Source organism: Sylvia atricapilla, chromosome 21 (assembly GCF_009819655.1).
Source record: "Sylvia atricapilla isolate bSylAtr1 chromosome 21, bSylAtr1.pri, whole genome shotgun sequence".
Classification (NCBI taxonomy): domain Eukaryota; kingdom Metazoa; phylum Chordata; class Aves; order Passeriformes; family Sylviidae; genus Sylvia; species Sylvia atricapilla.
In genome coordinates, this window is record NC_089160.1 from 1,042,694 (window position 1) to 1,055,908 (window position 13,215).

The 13,215-nt window shown below is 53.1% G+C and overlaps 1 non-coding gene across 1 annotated transcript; it reads left to right on the plus strand.

The window, feature by feature from the left end:
• The first annotated feature begins 564 nt into the window (after positions 1-564).
• On the plus strand, positions 565-636 carry TRNAE-UUC (transfer RNA glutamic acid (anticodon UUC)). Its single transcript has one exon. It is a non-coding gene; the product is annotated as a tRNA-Glu (tRNA).
• The last annotated feature ends 12,579 nt before the right edge of the window (positions 637-13,215 follow it).

The following is a 13,215-nucleotide window of genomic DNA, read 5'->3' on the forward strand; positions in this document are numbered from 1 at the left end:
CCTGTCCCGGGGCTGTGGCGGTGCCCGGGGCCGGTGGCCGGGCCTGTCCCGGGGCTGTGGCGGTGCCCGGGGCCGGGCCTGTCCCGGGGCTGTCCCGGGGCTGTGGCGGTGCCCGGGGCCGGGGCCTGTCCCGGGGCTGTCCCGGGGCTGTGGCGGTGCCCGGGGCCGGGCCTGTCCCGGGCCTGTCCCGGGCCTGTCCCGGGGCTGTGGCGGTGCCCCCGTCCCGCCCCCCGCGCTCACGGGACGCAGCGCTCGGCCGCCGCCGCCGGTCACGTGAACGCGCGCCCCGCCCTCGCCCCCACGCGCGCGCGCGCACGCTGCCCCCCGGCGTCACGTGAGGAGCGCGCGCGGGGCGGCCGAAGGGCCGGCAGCCATGTCGGGTGAGGGCAGCGCCTTTCGGGCAAAGCCGTTTACCGGGGAACAGTCCTGGCTGCTCCCGGTGATTCCCGGAGTTTCCCGGTGACTCCCACAGAACGGCGGGGCGGGGCTCAGCGGAGCCGCCCTGGCCGTCAGCGCTGCGGAAGGAACGTTTTGAGCTCCACGAGCGCCCTGACTACCAGCGCCTCCCATATGGTCTAGCGGTTAGGATTCCTGGTTTTCACCCAGGCGGCCCGGGTTCGACTCCCGGTATGGGAAGTTCCACTTTTTCCTGCCGGATAGCGAAAGCTCACCGCCTTCCTCTCCCGTTTTTCCAAAAGTTTTCCCTCAAAACTCTTTCGGGTTTTGTTTTTTGCACCTCTGCGGCAAAATTTTTTGGGTCAGGAGGCTCCTAAAGCCGCGGGAACGCTTTGGCACTGCAAACGCAGCCTCCCGCCTGTTTAAATGTTCAAGTGCTCTGGAGCACAGAGCCCCCAGCTAATTAACATGCTGCTAATAGGCTTCTTCTCTAACGCAAGCAAAATAATTCCTGCCTGTGTGCCACGGTGTGTTTTAAACCGCCCTGGCTTGCTCGAGGCAAACAGGATTGTGCTGAAGAGATATATAGAAATCTAGATATGATTTACGGATTTATACATGTGGGGTTCATTTATTGCTGAAGGGATTCCTGGAGCTCCCCCAAACCCGCGGGACTCGGAGATCTGGAGAGATCTGCTGGGGTTTCCTGGGTTCCCGAGATCCTGGGAGCCATCACCTCGAGTGTCCCCTTTGAGCCTTGTCACCTTGGGTGTCCCCTAAAACTCTGCCAAGGTCCACGGGAATTTGGAGCCATTTCGCCTCTTTGCTCCTTTTGCTGAACTCTCAGATACTCCAATAAACAGAAAAAAATTCCAAGTCTGATCAGCTGTGAAGGGGGAATACTTTTTTTCCCCTCTCCTACCCCCCTTCCTTCTGGCCCTCTCCTCTATTTTTAAAGCGGATTTTTTGAAGTAAATGGCCCAAAGTGAGAATATTCTGATAAATCTGTCTAATTCCACGATGTTCTTGTAGCAGAACAACTTGTCTCCACTTTTGGAACTCAGTTTCTAACTGAGCTGCACAATGACAACATTCACTTGCTGCCAGCAGCTGCTCTGAGCTGTCCTTGTTCAGCAAGAGCCTTCTGCTCGCAGATCCTCTGCACTCAAGCTGGTAATTTTTCAAGTTTCATTGGCCAAATTTTCACTCTAACAACCCAAATGCTGTAAAAAGTGCAGCTCAGGGGCTGTGTAAAGATAACCCCGCACTCCTGGAGCCAACTGCAAACCCTGAACGAGCCCTGAGCACTTCAAACTCCTGTTTTTGTGACTGTGGCAGACCACAAAGAGCTGAAGGAGGTGGAACTCCACTCTTCCCTTGACAGAACTGCCCTGGATTTGGGATTTAGGGCTGTTAGCACGGAGATAAAAAGATAAAGGCACCAGCACGCCCCTCAGCTGCAGCAGCAGCACAGGAAAAGAGGCAGGAAGTTGTGTTCGCTCCCAAAAATATCCCGATTTTTTAAATTCAGCCCACGAGACAAAAATAGCTTCATCACCAGGTATTGTTTAATTGGCTTCAGTGCTGCTCTGAAGTCACTCAGTGACCCCATAGACTCATTACTACCAAGGAGAAAAACCCCAAACTGAGCTGCCAAAACTCAAGAGACCAAAACATTTTGTGTAAAAAGTCTACAAAAAGCAGCCTGGGCTTTGCTGCTCTCTGATAAAGTTGTACTCAAGGCTCAGCAAATGTCAAGACTCTTTATTCCAAGGCTCTGCCTGCCTTCACTGCAGGGTTTTCTTCACACACACAGAACGTTTTGATGTGTTTTGTGGAACAGAGAGCCACAAAACGAGCTGGAAGATGTTTCACACCTATCCCTGCCAAGGGAAATGAGGCACCTTTAGAGCTCTGGGGAATTTTAAACCAGGAGAAGTCACCAGCCAGGCCTCTCAATGCCCCCAAAATCAGCACAATCCTCTGAAGAAGGTGAGGTGAAGCCTTCGTGCCAGTCTGCTGTGGGTAATTAGCACAAAATCGTTAATTACACAATCCCAGACTGGTTTGGGTTGGAAGGACCTTAAAGCTCACCCAGTTCTGCCCCTGCCACGGGCAGGGACACGTTCCCCTGTGCCAGGGGGGCATTCCCTAAGATTCCTGTGGCTGTCCCAGAGCTGTGCAGAGAGCTCAGGCTGACAGGAGCTCCTCTGCTGCTGCACAGGCTCTGGATCCCCTTTTCAGCTGTTCCATGTCTCCTCTTGCAGTGACTCTGAATGATCAAGCAGCGTGTGCAGGGGAAGGGAACCAGGGAATGATCAGAGGCACAGGAGGGAGCCTTGTCACAGGGAGCCTCCAGCAGCACACAGAGATTCCCTTCCATTCCCAGCTCTGCTGTCCCCAGCCTTAATCCTCCTTGTTTCCTGTAATATTCCTGTCTTATCTCCCACTTTGAAGGCAGCAGAATCCTCCTGAAAAGCTGTCAGGATTACACAGGGCAAGTGGAGCCTGCACAGAGCTGCTAATGAGCTTTGTCGAGATCCTGATGCCAACTAGAGCGTCTGCTTTAACCCTCGGCGTGCACTGGGCTGTGAATCAGCACAACGCTCACCCCAGCCCCGGGGCAGGGCTGGACATTGCTGCTCTCCCTGCTGGGAAGCGTGGGGAGTGTACAGCAGCTGTCAGCCAGCAGCAGAACACCATTTGGGGAATTCCAGCCATGGATAAATCACAGCCTGGAGCAGCAGCTCCTTCTCTTGACCACCTCCATCTCTTCCTTTGGAGAGGATCTGCAACCGGGTTCCTGCTCTTCTGCTGCTGCCTCCAGCTGCAGGCCACGAACAGGGCCTCAGCCTGATCCGGCCTGGAAAACTCCCCCCTGGAAAACTCACCCCTGGAAAACTCACCCCTGGAAAACTCCCCCCTGGAAAACTCCCCCCTGGAAAACTCCGGCCTGGAAAACTCCCAGCGCCGGCCTCTCCCAGGGCACGGCCCTCAGCAGACACTTCTCACCCACAGCCGGGGACTCCTTCCTCTGGCCCTCCTAAAGGCCGCCAAAGGTACGGGGGACCCCAGGTTATCCCTGGTGCAAGTGCCGGACCCCAAAACCCCTCCCGGACCCTAAAACCCCCCAGGACCCCAAAGCCCCTCCTGGACCCTAAAACCCCCCAGGACCCCAAAGCCCCTCCTGGACCCCAAACCCCTCCCGGACCCTAAAACCCCTCCAGGACCCCAAAGCCTCTTCTGGACCCCAAAACCCCTCCAGGACCCCAAATCCTCTTCCAGGACCCCAAATCCCCTCCAGGACCCCAAAGCCTCTCCTGGACCCTAAAACCCCTCCCGGCCCCCAAACCCCTCCCGGGCCCTTCACTGCCTCTCCTCAGAGCAGAGCGCCCTCACAGCCCCTGTGACGTCACCGCCGCGCCGCCGGCTGCCATTGGTCGCTTCTGTCCCCGCGCCTGCGCACTGCCGCGGCTGAGGCGGCGCTGCTTCCGGGTTGCTGGAGGCCGGCGCCGCCGCTCCCGGTGCCCGCTGTGCCTTCGGCGTTCCCGGTGTTCCCGGTGCCGCGGTGTTCCCGGTGCCCGCTGTGCCCGCGGTGTTCCCGGTGCCGCGGTGTTCCCGGTGGGGCAGTGCAGACCCTCCGCCGCCCGCGCGGTGTCTGAGGCGGAGCGGGCACCAGGCGGCGGGCGCTGCTGGTGCGTGAGGCGCGCGGCTCCTGGCGCCCCCTGGCGGCCGCGGGCGGTGCCTCAGGCGCGGCCCCCTCACGGCGCTGAGGGATCGCTGAGGGATCGCTGAGGGATCGCCGGGGCTGGAGAAGCGCTCCGGGATTATCAAATCCAGCCTGTGACCCGTCCCCACCTTGGCACCAGCTCAAAGCGCTGGGGGCCACCTCCAGGCGTTCCTTGGACCCCTCCAGCGATGGGCACTTCAAACCGCACTGGGCAGTTCCGAGGCCTCAGCCCGCTTCCGTGGGGTAATTCCTGCTGCTGGCCGCCCTGAGCCTTCCCTGGCCCAGCCTGAGGCTGTTCCCTCTCCTCCTGTCCCTGTTCCCTGGGATAAGATCCCAAATCCCCTCCGGCTGTCCCCTCCTGGCAGGGACTTGTGCAGAGCCACAAGGTCCCTCTGAGCTCCTTTTCTCCAGGCTGAGCCCCTTCCCAGCTCCCTCAGCCCCTCCTGAGTCTCCATTCCCTTCCCAGCTCCCTCAGCCCCTCCTGAGTCTCCATTCCCTTCCCCAGCTCCCTCAGCCCCTCCTGAGTCTCCATTCCCTTCCCAGCTCCCTCAGCCCCTCCTGAGTCTCCATTCCCTTCCCCAGCTCCCTCAGCCCCTCCTGGGGCTCCATTCCCCTTCCCCAGCTCCCTCAGCCCCTCCTGGGGCTCCATTCCCTTCCCCAGCTCCCTCAGCCCCTCCTGAGTCTCCATTCCCTTCCCCAGCTCCCTCAGCCCCTCCTGAGTCTCCATTCCCTTCCCCAGCTCCCTCAGCCCCTCCTGAGTCTCCATTCCCTTCCCCAGCTCCCTCAGCCCCTCCTGAGTCTCCATTCCCTTCCCCAGCTCCATTCCCTGCCCTGGGCACACTCCAGCCCCTCAGGGCCCTGCCTGAGTAGTGAAGATATTCTGAGATGGTTCCAGGACTGAATTCCTTCTGGGGGGTAAAGAGAGAATCTAAATTCATGAAAAAGGGAAATAAATGAATGACTGTGCAGGGTGGGGTGAAAAACGACCCCCAAACCCTGTGGAAAACAGAGGCAGAGGTTCCCTGGATCTGCACATCCCATAGAGGCCATGGCCCAGCCCAGCTGGGATGTGCTCAGGAATATTCCTGCTCTCTCACTGCCCTTTTCTTACCTGGGTCAGTTTGTTCCCAGCTGAGCTGATCCACTGAAACCTCAGGGGGAAATAAAATCAGTTGTGAAATAGAGGGAAATCAATCAGTTCTAAAACAGAGGGAGAGAAATCAGCTTCCCCTCCCATCCCTGCCTGTGTTCATCTGCATTTCCCACTCATTTTTCCCTCTGAGTGCAGCTGGAAGTGAGCAGCCCTGCAGGAGCACCTGGCAGCTCCAGCTCTGCCCACACGGATTTCAGCCTGGCCCATCTCCTGATCCTCAGCCTTCAGGAGAATCCAAGCCCAGCCTTGAGCACAGAGCTGATTTCAGGGCGTTTCTCTGCACGTTTCCTCAGCTTCAGATGAGCTGGACTTAACCTGAACAACCTTAAACTTCCACCTGAGGGGGGAAATCAGTCACAATTCTCCCCTGGTTTGGTTTGTTGGGGCATTTTTAGGCTGGTGAGCTGTGAAATACAGGATTGGCTGGGGGCAAAGCAGCTCCAGGATGGATTCTGAGCCTCTCCTTAATTCTGCATCCTCCTTATTCAACCAGCCCATAAATAAAGGGTTTGAGAGCGTTTCTTTGGAGTTTTGCTGAGCAAGAGCACCGAGAGAGCTGTTGGATTATATCTTCCAAGGGTTTTATAGCCATAGAAACAATGAAATCCTTCAATACCCTTCAGTCCCTGCTCACTCTGAAGGCAGAGCTGAACTCTTGGGGTTTAATTCTTGCTGCCAGTGACAGCTCCAGCTCTGCCCAGTTTCAAAAAGCCACGCTGGAATATTTATCCCTTTGGAAAACAAACCCTAAGGAAGGCAGTGGTCCCCCAAACCTTTGAACAGCATAAATCAAAGGCACCCCAGAAGGCTGAAACGACAAAAGTGAGCCCAGAAACTGAAGGAGATAAAAGCAGGGAGGAAAATCAACCTGCAATAACCCAGCTCTCAATCCAAGGGATAAACACGTGGCACTTGAGGGCATGGATTAATGTCACCGTGGTGGTGGCTGATGTTTGGACCTGATGATCTTAAAGGTCTTTTCCAGCATCACCAACCCTGTGGTTCCAGGATTTTCTGCCTTTTTCTCCTGCCCTGGGGCTGAGAAACCCCTTGAGTGGAGCAGCACTGGGAGCCAGGAGCCACAGGCTGCACCTCTGAGCTCTGCAGGGGTTTTTAATCCATCTCTCTTCGTGTTCATGGAAGAAGGCACAGGAAATTTCTCCACCTCAAAGCATCTCCCCAGCTCTGCTTCTCCAGGACAGAGCCAAGGTGACTGATCCCCCTCCAAGCTCCTTCCAGAGCCATTCCAGGGGCAATCAGAGGCAGCAGTTCCTAGAAAAATGACTCTTATCAAATTCAGGAGCCTTCCCTTGGGGAGGAAACATCCATTTCCCATTCTACCTGTCGTTCTTCTTCATTTAGGGACTGAAGAAGGCACAAAATCTAGCAGGCTTCAGGTAAAAAATGAGCTGTTCTTGGCAAAGAGAGCCTCAGTGGATTTAAAAAAATAAAACAAACCCAACCCCAAACTGTTGGAATCAAGATGCAGTTAATAGGAGCAAAAAATAAATAGAAACAGGCTCTAAATGTAAATGAACATTACATCACCACTGGCATTTCAGCTCCTTTTCAAAGACAGGAATAGAAGCAGATTTAACTTGCAGAAAGTCGCTGTGTTCACACAGCCCTGAGCCTTCTGCTCCCCAAAACAATTCAAGATTGAAGAAAGGAGCAAGAGGGATCAGGCAGAGGGGGCCAAGTCTCAAATTTCTGGTCAAAAGGGGTTGAGAGAGACAAAATTCTACCCCTTAACCCTGTGGAGATGGGACTTGTTTGTGGCTGCCAGCTGCAGTGGGCTTCACTCCACCTCAGGAAGATTGGAGGTGAAAGCAAATAATTCAATTCCAGCCCAGGAGCAGGCTGGGCTCTTTAATTAAGTGAGAGAGGTGACAGAAAGAGAGAAATAACCTCCAGTGCAGTTTTAACAGCAGATTTCTTTCCCAGCTGTCACCTCAAATCCCCGAGATCCACGTTGGCCAGGCAAATTCCAGGCACAATTTCCAGCCTGGAAATAAACTCAGAGTGCTCTTGGGGTGAGACCTTAAAGCTGGAGCCCCCTGAGCCCCCTGCTCAACCCCTGCCCCAGGTATTGCCAATCCCACCCCACCCCAGGGGCAGAACCTTCCTGGGCAGTGAAACCCCTCCGAGTTCCCAATTCCATGGGATCCTGCCCATCGGTGGATTTCTCTGGTCCTCACACTGTGCCAGGGGAGGCTCAGGATGGATACTGGGAATAATTCCTTCATGGGGAGGGCTGTGAGGAATTGCAATGGGCTGCAAGGCTCCTGATTGCTCAGGTCCTGGAAAAGCCAAGGGAAAACGGGGAATTCTGCAGCCTTTAACAAGGTGCCTCATCTTCCCGGTGTTCTGGGTGACTTCAGGGAGTGAGCAGTTAAAGGGCAGCACACAACAGCAGCTAAAGGAGATTTCAGATGCCTTTCCCTTATTCTTACCCACCTCAGACATTGGATTTTGTACAAGGTTGTGGCTCAGCCTTAAAACCACATCCTTCCCCGTGGGAAGGAGATGGATCCTGAGCTCCCAAAGCAGGAGTGACAGAGGGAAGGATGTTAATTTAGGAAGGATGGCACACTGACATTTCATCCTGGCTGATATGGCAGAGAGATTTCTTTTTTTTTTTCTTTTTTTTCTTTTTTTTTTTTTTTTTTTCTTTTTTTATCAGGATGAGCTTCAATATTTCACAAAATCTGTGTTCCCTGTGATTATTTGTAAAGCATCGAGGATGGGCTTGGCACTTCCCTGACAGAAACACTGGCAGGTCCCTGCCTGGAGGGATCTATAATTGGAGCAGAGCAAGGGAAGGTGATGGGAAGAGTGGAGGGGAGGACAGGGATGCAGCAGAGGGAGATCAGGAGAATTAGGAATTTTTTTATTCTTTTCTGGGTTTGTTTTTGGGGGTTTTTTGGGATTTTTTTTCTTTTCATGTGATCCATTTTAAATCCAAGCTTAAGATCTGATTCAACTTCAGCCTTTTTTTTTTTTTTTTTTTTTTTCCCTGCCCAAATTTTCCTCTCTGGCCCTGACTGGAGCAGGAAACCAAAATGCTGAAATTCCTCATGGAATAAATAAGAAGGGTGATGTTGGAACAGCCTCACTTTGCCAGGTGGAAGCATTTCCCTGCACGTTTCTCATTCTGGAAGCAATTCTGGCCCCAAGAAAGGAAAGCGGAGAGGGACATTCCCAGGGAGTGACACCCCCAGGGCACAGGGAGGCCTTGGATAGCTCCAGGTTTGTTTGTGGAAGGGTTGGGATGAGTTCCTGGGAGGTGGCTGGAGTGTTTCTGACAGAATTAACTGGAAATCAATCCCCCTGTGGATCCCCATTCCCTCCCAGGCTGTTCCTCCGAGGAGTTCAGGGCATTTCTGCTTTTCCCTGCACGGATCACAGGACACAAAACCTCAGCCCCAAAATTCCCTGAGGATCCAGGAGCCACCCCAGGCACCCAGAGAGAGGGGAAGGTGCCCCTGTCCTCAGCTGCTGGCTGCCAGAAAGGGGGAGATTCGGGGATTTGGGGGAAAAGGGTTGAATTTCCACCTTTCCCTGCTTGTGAGGAAGTGTCTGCCAGCCAGGCACCGAGCTGGCAGCAGCAATCCCAGTGTTCCTGGAGAGGAATCTTCAGGATGAGCTGGGGGATGACATTTCCCTGGGGACACCAGGCTGAGGGCAGGGATGTGCTGGAACCCCAAATCCCACTGGAATCACCTCGTTTTCCATCTCCCTGGCTCCAATCCCAGGCAGGACCAGCACGTGGAGCACAAAGCCGTGCTGCAACCCAAAGCCGGGGGACAGAAATCCCAAAAAACACCCTTCAGGAAGCGGGGTGGAGGGGTGAGCTGAGGGAGGAGGCGCTAATTAGATTAGGCGGTAATTAACTGTGCTGCTCACCATGGCTCAGCCTTCAGCTGTCACTCCCCCACTCCCGGAGCCTGTGGAACACATCCCCGTGCGAGGGAAACTCTGCCACCTCCCTCCTCCTGCAGAGGAAGAGCAATCCTTGTCCCTGGATGCCCAAGGCCGGGGCAGGGCTGGAGTCCTCATCCCTGGGAGTGTTAAACCCCTGGATGTGGCACTGGAGGACAGGAGCTGCTGAGGACCATGCTGCTGGTGCTGGCTGAGCTTCAGGCTTGGTGCTCCCAAAGCTCTTTTCCAGATATTCCCATGGAAATGGAATATTTATATGAAATAACCCACACTTTGGAGCTCGTTAAACAGTTACACTGCAGGCAAAACTCTGGCAGCAATCTCTTTGTGAGGGGATTTTAGTTCCACCTTCCCTCTGCAGCAGCCATCCCGTGATTCCAACACAGACCTCCAGGCTCCTTTGGCATTTTCTGATTTCCAGGCAACATCTCACGGCTCCAAAAGCTTTTGTGGAATTAACCAAACTCAGGCTGGGTGTAAAGTGAACTCGAGCACGATGTTTGGATGCTGTGGGAACGGCACCAAAATCTGGGGGCTCCAATCCCGAGTGTCACATCCCATTAAACCTCCAGCTCCCTGGATTAGGAAAGAACTTAAATGGTTGGGAAAAAAAAAAAAAAAAAGAAAACAAAAAAACACAACCCCAAAAAACCAAACCAAAACATAACAAAAAACCCCCTGTGAACTGAGTTAATGACTTGGAAATCACCAAAACTGGGAATTCCAATGGATCCGGAGGAGCACAGGGAGGGGAAGGGGACGCTCTGCTCTGGCTCCTCTCTAAGAGGGGACAGGGGAGCTGGTGGCATTCCCAGCTCTGAAATCCCAGTACAGAAATCCAGAATTCAGCAGCAGCTCAGGAGAGCCGGCAGCTGCCTGGGGACACTAGAGGGAGCAGGGACAAGGAGCAGGAACAAGGCAGGAAAGGAGAAATCACTCCAGCTCCTGGGATGGCTTCAAGGGCAAGGGGAGGGAGCCCTCAAATTTGGGGAGCACAGGAAGAGAGGGATGTGCAGGACAGGGATGTGCAGGACAGGAGGTGTTGAGTTTTCTTTTCTGCCAGAGTCGGGATTAAATGCTCCAGACAGTTTTTGTGTTCGGACTCCGGTGTTTGTTAATTCTTATCTCTGTTACAGTCCCACAAGCTGTGACTTCTACCACACTTGGAGCTAACAAAGTAAAAATGGAGCCTCTCATCTCTCTCTCTATAAGGCCTTTTAAACTGTCCAATTAAGAAATGACACCTCAATTATTTTGACTTTTAACCCAATAACCAACCACTCCTGGCCCGCAATGTGGATTTTTCTACCCAATTACAAAACACCATCCCCACCATGGAGAAGAAGGTGAAAAAGAAAGACTCAGCCTCTGCCCTAAAACCTCCATCTTGCTTTTTATATGTATATTACTATATTCTAAACCCTTCAACTCTAATTTTTCCACCACGTGATGCTCCCTCTCTTTAAATAACCAGGATATGATGGGGGTGCTTTCTGCACAGTTTAATTCTCTGCACAGTTTAATTCTCTGCACAGTTTAATTCTCTCTTTCAGAGCCACCAGGAGTTGTTTGCACCTCGGTTTTCCCCAGCTCCGTGCTTTGCTCCCGTGTTTCCAGCTCTCCCTGACTTGCTGAAGAGTTCATTTGTTTGCAGCTCCTTGGAAGCAGCTCCGGGCACCGAGGAGATGCCAATTAGTGGGCAGGCAGTTAATTTGGAGAGGGGCAGGAGGAAGCAGGGCTTTGAAGGGCTCCGAGGCTTGTTCCTCCTGCACTGGGAACTCCCAGCAGCGCCTGAGCTGCTTTGGGCTCCACGAGGTGAATTTGGAGATGATTTCTTTCAGATGCATATGCTGCTCTGACAGGATGGAGCCTTCCTCGGCTCCTAATAAATCTTAAACCCTTCCTTAGCTCCTAATGAATCTCAAGCCACTCCACCAGAAGGTTGGCACAGCCTCCGAGAAGTGGCATTTTGACAGGAATTTTTTTTTTTTTTTTGAATGGTTAACTTTTGTTTGCAGGAGCTTTCCCTGCAAAGTGCTGGATCTGCATCCCAGCTCCCAGCACGGCTGGGTGAAATCCTCAGGGCCGCTTCTCCTTCCAAAAAATACTCTGGAAAAGGAGATTTGTCTTCTCTGGGTACATCCTGAGAAAGCCTTTGGAAAGGATTTATCCCAGCCTTATTGTACTAATATATTTTTTAATTATTATTATATTATTATGATGATGATATGTAGAACTCATCAATAATAATGGAATAGCTGCATGTATAATATTAATAATTATTTATAAAAATATAATATAATATAACATAATGTAATGTAATATATTAATATAACACAATATTATATAATATATTAATATAATATATTAATATAATGTTATATTATATTAATAATTATAATATAATATTAAATCCATTAATAATAATGGAATAGCAGCTCTCAGGAGCAGCCCACACAACTCCCTGGAGGTGACCCTGGTCCTTTTGTGGGCCTCTCAGCCCAATCCTCAGCTGTCCACGGGCTCCTTTTGCTGGCACTAATCCCACTTGTGGCAGAACTCTGCAGCTCAGTGATATTAAAGTCAGCAAAACTCTCAGGTATAAACTGGTTTTCCATTTTCCTTTTCAGCAGGGAACGTTCCTGAGGTCAGCCCTGCGCCGTTTGCTGAGGCAGGATTTCAGCCTCCCTTTGCTGGCGCAGAGCTCCAGGGGAAGGAAAACTGGTCTGGGCAAATCCAATCAAAGTGGGGAAAGCAAACACCACCAAAGCTGGGATTTGCTGACACAGGGCCTTGGCCGTCACACAGCTTTCCCTGCTCCTGAAACAGAGTTAGCAGAGATCTGCTGAGCACCTACACCAGTAAAAAAGGGATTTATTTTTATTTTTTCCCAGCCCAGGTGCAGCTGCATTAAGGCTCGGAGTGATGAAATGAAAAGAACTGAAAATCCCACCTTGGGGTGAGATGGTGCCAAGTCCTGCACTCGGGTCACAACCAGCCCAAGGCTCACAGCCAGTCTGGGGCTCTCCAGACCTCATCCCTCCCCATTCCAGCTGCAATTCCAGGGCAGGAGACAGCCCCAGGGCTGCTGCAGCAGTCAGGGATGGGCTGCCTGGGCAGTCCCAAAGGAACTGGGAGAGGGAAAACCATCCCCATTGCTCCAGGAGCACCCCAGAGGGAATGTCTGGGGTGTGTGTCCCAGGGGAGGGAGCTGGGCTCCCCCTCAGCCCACGGCAGTAAAAGCTGTCCCAGGGATGTCACCCCATGAAGTTATCCCAGGATAACTTCTCATGGATTATGGGATGGTTTGGGGGGGAAGGAACGCTCCAGGGAGAGGGGCTGGGACACTGGGAAAGGCCTGGGAGTGCTGGGGACACACTGGGCACCACTGGGTGTGCCAAAGCCAAGGGCACCCTCACAGGGAAAGGGAACAACTGAGAGAGCCACAAGGAGCCAACAAACCCCTCACAGGCCACACCAGCTGTGAAAAGACATTTTCCCCCTTCCAGAATTGTGAACCCACAGCCCAAGCCACGTGCACACGCAGCAGATTATAGAAAGTGCATTTTTATTCCCAGCAAGTGCTTGGGGATAAAAAAAACCCCTCAGTGCTAAAGCTTGATATCCAAACAGCAACACAAAAGTTGTCCAACAGCTCTCAGGAGAAACAAAACCAAAGCAGAGAGGGAGCACAAACTCACCGTGGTCACTGTGACTCTGAGGGTGACAGGGACTGCTGTGCAGGGACAACTGGGAATGTGGCACAGAACACAGGAATCCTGCTGCAGCTCGTGGGTCTCAGCAGAAAGGACATGGTGAGGATCAGGATTTCAGGCTGGGTGTGCTCCCAGCGCTCCCTCAGCAGTCCCAGGTTTTGTGCTGTCAGTTCTGTTCCCTTAGGGCTGCCCGGAGATGAGGGATTTGCCCCTGGATCCCTGGAAGTGCCCAAGGGCAGGCTGGATCACCCTGGGACAGTGTGACAGGGGTGGCACTG